Source organism: Gossypium hirsutum, chromosome D07 (genome assembly GCF_007990345.1).
Source record: "Gossypium hirsutum isolate 1008001.06 chromosome D07, Gossypium_hirsutum_v2.1, whole genome shotgun sequence".
Lineage (NCBI taxonomy): Eukaryota > Viridiplantae > Streptophyta > Magnoliopsida > Malvales > Malvaceae > Gossypium > Gossypium hirsutum.
Window position 1 is genome coordinate 28931567 of NC_053443.1, and position 6330 is coordinate 28937896.

The following is a 6330-nucleotide window of genomic DNA, read 5'->3' on the forward strand; positions in this document are numbered from 1 at the left end:
CGCCACAATGGATTGTATAAATTGGACTACAATCCTTGTCCATTTCTATTTTGATATTGGTTCCTTACATAGTACATTGATTCAGGATTCAAATGGCAATTCTCGAAAGAATGACCATCCCTCCAGTATATACAGGAAACTACATCACATTGACTTAGTGATTGAGCTGCAAAATTATTCAAACCATCAATGGTAAACTATTTTAACATAGAGGATATAGAAGATACCTAAGCAGAGAGTGAAGTCAATGCATCTACTTCATGCACTCCAGCTACTCGTCTTCTTGAAACTACTTGATTCGTCGGCCATTGGTAGTTATTGCTTGCAATCCTTTCAATGATCTTATAAGCCTCGTTATAAGACTTAGATAAAATCGCACCATTCACAGAAGCATCCACAATTAATCTTGTGAATGCGTTGAGACCGTTATAAAACGTCTCCAATTGGGTACAATAAGGAATAACATGATGAGGACACTTACGAAGTAATTCCTTGAATCTTTCCCGAGTCTCATACAAAGACTCATCATCTAATTTTTGGAAAGTAGTTATCTTATTACGCAATTTTGTGTTCTTACTCAGTGGAAAATATTTAACCAAAAACCTTTCTGCTAATTCTTACCAAGTAGATATTGAACTTGGTGGCGAAATTCAGCCATGCTCATGCTTGATCTTGCAACAAGTATAGAAATAGTTTCAACCTCAGTGTGTCTTCAGCCACACCAACTAACTTAAATGAATCAGTTACCTCCATGAAGAATTGAAGGTGTAAGTGTAGGTCTTTCATGGGCATACCACTGAACTGGCTCACCGTTTGGAGCATTTGAAACATCACTAGTTTCAATTCAAATTAGGGTGCCTCGATATCCGGCATTCTAATTCTCGTATTTAACTCATTAAAGAGTGGCACAACGTATTATCTGATGGCACAACGTATTAACTGATGGCACAATCCCTATCATCAGCAATAAGGATTGGGTTGTGCACTTGATTAAATCCATTACCTTGTCTATCATTTTGATTTCCAAGGTCCATCTCGACTTGTCTTTGAGCAATTTTTTCGTGTCTTCTTTGTCTAAAAGTCTGCTCAATTTCAGGGTCTACGGGTAATAGATCAATGATTCGATCTATGCTCATAAAACAACTGAAAATAAATCACAAAAAATAAAGAATAAAGAATAAATTAGTAGGGTTAAAAATTAAATAAAAGAAAAAAACCAAATTGTAAAAATAATTTCACAAAGAAAATGATTAAGGCAACAGTCCCCGGCAATGGCGCCAAAAACTTGTAACGAATTGTAACGTGTTTACGCAAGTGTACGTAGTCGTTCAAGTAATAAGTAAGTAAAAATGAGTTATCGTCTCCACAGGGATTGTATAAGCATAAACAATTAATTACAAGATTATAATTAACAATTTGATGTAAAAAAAACTCAATAAATTTAGATAGTGATTATTAGATTAATTAAATGCAAGAGTGATCCCTAATGCAATTTCTAATCTACATACAATTTACCTAAATGTATGAATAAAGGCTTTAGCAACAAAAACAATCAACATTAAATGGGCTAGGATAATTATATTAATCAAATCAACTTACTTTCACTATGCTAACATGTTCAGAATTACTTCCAGGACAACTCGATCTCTTATGGTTTTGGAAACCAAATTAAGTCCTCTCGGATCTTTTACTTAGTTAAATATGCATGTTACTGATCATATTAGACTAAGGGTTTCTTAGCATTTAGGCAAGGTCACAGGGACATTTACGTTTGCAACATTTTAATTACACAAATTTAAAAACCATGCAAGATAATAGAGTTAACTAAAGATATTATGAACCTTAACTTAGTCAGTTTTAATGACCTAAATTAAGTATTGCACTTTTCAATTATGCGTCTACTAGCCGTCGTCTAGTTAGGATCACTCAGCTAATTTGAGTTCACCCAAACACGTAAGAATGACATGCATCATGATATTAATAGAGAACAGAATCGACTGAGGCACAAAACATGTTAACATGAATTAAATACATCTCATTAACTCAATATAATATTCCCAACAAATAAGATTTAAAACTTCATAGTTGATGTCAAAAGCATAAAACTCAAAGCAAACATGTTAAAATAGATAATCAAGAGGAAAGAATAGACACAATTCAATAGCCTTTTAGATCTATTTTGACTGATGTGCTCAACTCTACTCGATTTAGCAACCTTTCAGATTTATTTTGACTGAAGTGCTCCTCTGTTCTGATTGAAGCTTCTTTTGCTAAGGGTTTAGAAGGTAGCCGACTAAAGAGTGCTTTTGACAAAGCTTTTGAGGCTAAAGAAGGGAAAAGGGATGGACGGCTATGCAAGGGGAAAAGGGGAAAAGAACTGAGAGAAAACTAGAGTGAGTGAGAAAGAAATGTTGAGAAATGAGGGATGATTTAGAAGTGAGGGGTGGCAAGGTATTTATAGGTGAAGATGAGGGCATGAGTTTACTAAAAGTAGGTTGAAATTTCCTTCCTTCACTCTCTCATGTGGCCGGTCATGCTTCAAGGAAAACGAATGACTAAATCTTTTCAATTTGAATTTGAATTTCAAGCTAAAAATAGCTATAGAGTGGATGATTTCAATAGGGAAGTTGTTGGGCTAAATTCTGATTATTTTCCAACTGCAAGGACCTTCAATTAAATATCCCAAAATACATTTTGGGTAGCCAACATCAAGTGCCGAAATTGGGCTTTAAAATCCCCTTGTTAGAAGATTTTTTTTCAGTTCAATAACTTAGCAGACATGACCATCTTTTATCACCTTCTTACTGGATCAAGTAGTCAACCCCATGCCCAAAATTGCATGGTCTTGCCATCCACATGGATAATTTTTTCATGGTCATCTTTTATTTATTTAAATCATGTCTCCAATGGACCTCCTACATAGTGAAAAGTACATACATTAATAAATTAACATGAATTAATACAAAAATTTGCATGAAAATCATGTAATTAAGCATTATTTCACATACTTCTCAAATTCATGTCTAAAATTACTAATTAAGTACAATTCACTTATATCAATAATAATTACTCGAGATAAACATAATAATTAAGTAAAAATGTGGTAAAAATATATAGAAAAATCCTATATAATTTCGAGTTTACAGAAGTCTAGTGTATGCTATGTTATGCATACGCCCAGATATATGTTTTGCAGTAGGGTTGGTAAGTCAATATCAGACGAATCAAGGTCTAACACACTGGCAAGCAGTTAAGCATATACTCAAGTATTTGCAGACAACGAGGGATTATATGCTTATGTATTCCGGAGGAGACCTTACTCCTATTGTATATACTAATTCTGACTTCCAAATGTATTGGGATTCGAGGAAATCGAAATTAGACTATGCTTTTATCCTAAACGACGGGTTCATAGTATAAAAAAGTGTCAAGCAGGGTTACACTACTAACTTAACTATGGAGGGTCGAATTTAAGGTATGGAAAAGCTATGGCACTATAACAGTGCAGATATAGCTAATCCAAAAATAAACCACATAAGGACAAAACACATTAAGGGAGACGATAGTGTTCGACGGAATAGTGGATGTAGTCAGAGATCGCATTTGAGGAAAAACCCTGGGGATTTATTTTACCAAGACTATACTAGCTAGAGAGTTCTCTTGGAAACATGTGGGGAGCATAGGAATGTGAAAATGACTCATCTACTTCACTAGGGAAAGTGGGAAACTGTTGGATCTGATGCCCTAAGTGTAGTCTTTTCGTCTAAGTACACTTGTAATTTTTTCGAACAGATTGTTTAGTAAAATTATTCATTAATTACATTAATAATTTTTATATTGTCTTCACATGGTTTTTTCACACAAAGCAAAATGGAAGCAAATGTTGCTCACTAGTTGTCTAATGTTTAACTAATACTAATTGGTATTACGTGGTCGAATCGTAATATAGAAAGATAGTTTGTATTAGTAGATGAACCTAAACATGTCCTTAGTCTAATAAAAAATGAGCAAACTGATTGAAAAACTAATATGTCATCTATCAAGTCCAATTGGCGAGATGTCTTGTCTTGGGCATTGGAGCAAATGACTCCCAGAAGATATAGACATAGATGTGACAAACTAGAGTGACAGTACATTAGATAGGACCCAAGCAGAATAGATCTTGAATCTCTTTATGGATTTATTCACTTATGATGTTCATAGTGTGGCATGCTTAAATCATGAGTGGATAGTGGACTATGTATGCATGACTCGTACACTTTAATGTAAGTTAAATTTTGAGTTCAAATAGATAAAGAACCGAAAGCTGGTGCGTTAGGTGTATGACTTCTGTAGTATGTAGCATCATTCATAAGAGTGGAATTCATAGCTTAAAACATAGGTAAATGATATCCTCTCATTGGCATTACATGGTTAATGAAATGTAAATGTGGTCACGGGTCGTCCGTCTTTGTGATGGATGACTTGATCACTATTTGATACTGATTGACATTTCATAAAGGAATATGTAATGGTTACCATGCGATAAAATAAGATCATATTGGGAGAACAAATACTATCCTAAAGAGATCAATAATATCCAATAAGGGTAACACAATAATGACAAAGTCATTAGACGAGCAATGAATAGTTGCTTTCGTAATGGTATGTCGTTGGGGAGAGCTTAGTCATGATACTATAGTGGAATGACTTCGTGACTAAATGAGTTTCATCCAAACTCTGCTTATCTTTGATTTGCTAAACTCAAACAGGTTTTACTTGTTCAGCCAAGACAGCTCCATCATCATACAAACTCAAGTAAGCAAACATAGCCCTCAAATCAGTCGTTGCCTTTCTACTTAGGGCATCAACCACTACATTTGCCTTTCTGGGGTGTTATTCGATCGTAGAGTCATAGTCCTTCAATAATTCAATCCATCCCCAGAATTAGATTGAATTCATTAAAAGGAAGTTCCATCAAGTCGGTGGGAAATACCTCTCCTTAAACCTCTAAAGGACATATTTTATAAATTTTATTCACAAGTATGGATGAGCCTAAAGGACTGACTACAGTAACAGTGTTTTCAGTTTTCTCTACCGTAATCCCCAGTTTTATAGCCACATCACAAGCAATATACGAACGGGTAGATCCTATATCAATAAGGGAAAAATAAGGTATAGAGTAAATAGTGAAGGTACCTGCAATGACTTCAACCGCATCTTTGTCTTCTCGGTGTCTAACTGCATAAACCAAGGCAAGTTGCCTAGCCTCAACCCGATTCATACCTTGAACCAGTCCTCTATGACCCTAATTACCATTCCCATTTCAAATCTGATTACGACCCCTCTGAGCACCATGATTACCTCTCTGATTTTGACCCCTAACTAGGCCCTGATTTTGAACCGGAGCCTGTCCCTAATCATTTTAACTAGGATAATCCTTAATCCTATGCTCCATCGAGCGACAAACCAAACAAGCACCCATTTTTCTCTAATATTCGTTCGGATGACGCCTCTAACACTGCTGACAAACTATAATTTGCCCTTCTCTAGGTCCACTACTTCCCTATTCTGCAGTGGTCTAACCTCTCAGGCCGCTTAACTGGTCACGAATTTCAGCTAATAATGCTCATCTCTCTCTTGGGTTAATCTCTCTTTTTCCCCTTTTTTCTCGCTCTTCACGCACTTAATCTCCTCAATAATTTTGGTCTTCTCAACCAAAGCCTCAAACATGCTCTCCTGATGCGGAGCCACCTGAACCTTAAGGTCATACTTCAAACCCTCTTGAAAACGAAAAATCTTCTCCTACTCAGATGCTACCATACTAGGTGCATAGCGGCTCAATCTCAAAAATTCAGCCTCATACTCAAAAACAGTCTTATCGCCCTGATTAAGCTCAATAAATTCCAACCGTCTGGCATCCTTATAGCGAGGACCCACAAACTTACCCTAAAAGGCCTCTTGAAAATAAGCCCAATCATTATGTTCTGGTAGCGTACCCCTAACCATTAATTGTCACCATTAATATGCCTCGTCCCTTAATAAGGACACGACACCTTTAAGTTTTTGCTCAGGAATGTAGTCCAGATCATCCAAAATCCACTCAGTGTCTCCATCCAGTATTCAGCCATTGTAGGAGTAGTTCCAGTAATACCCCTAAACAATTCTGCCCCACGGCCCCTTCTACCACGAGTATTCATTTTAGTGTTTTATAAGCCTACAATTTAAAAGTAAGTGTATCTTTAGTACTTTATTTGATCTTTTAACGCACTCTCAATATATAATTCTTTCATTACCATTTTATGCAACAATCTCTACAACCTTACTAAAGTTTCATTACTATTTCTATAG

The 6330-nt window shown here is 35.7% G+C and overlaps 1 non-coding gene across 1 annotated transcript; it reads left to right on the forward strand.

Moving 5' to 3' along the window:
• Positions 1-459: 459 nt before the first annotated feature.
• LOC121219680 (small nucleolar RNA R71) lies at positions 460-566 on the forward strand. The gene has a single exon (XR_005916571.1). It is a non-coding gene; the product is annotated as a small nucleolar RNA R71 (small nucleolar RNA).
• The last annotated feature ends 5764 nt before the right edge of the window (positions 567-6330 follow it).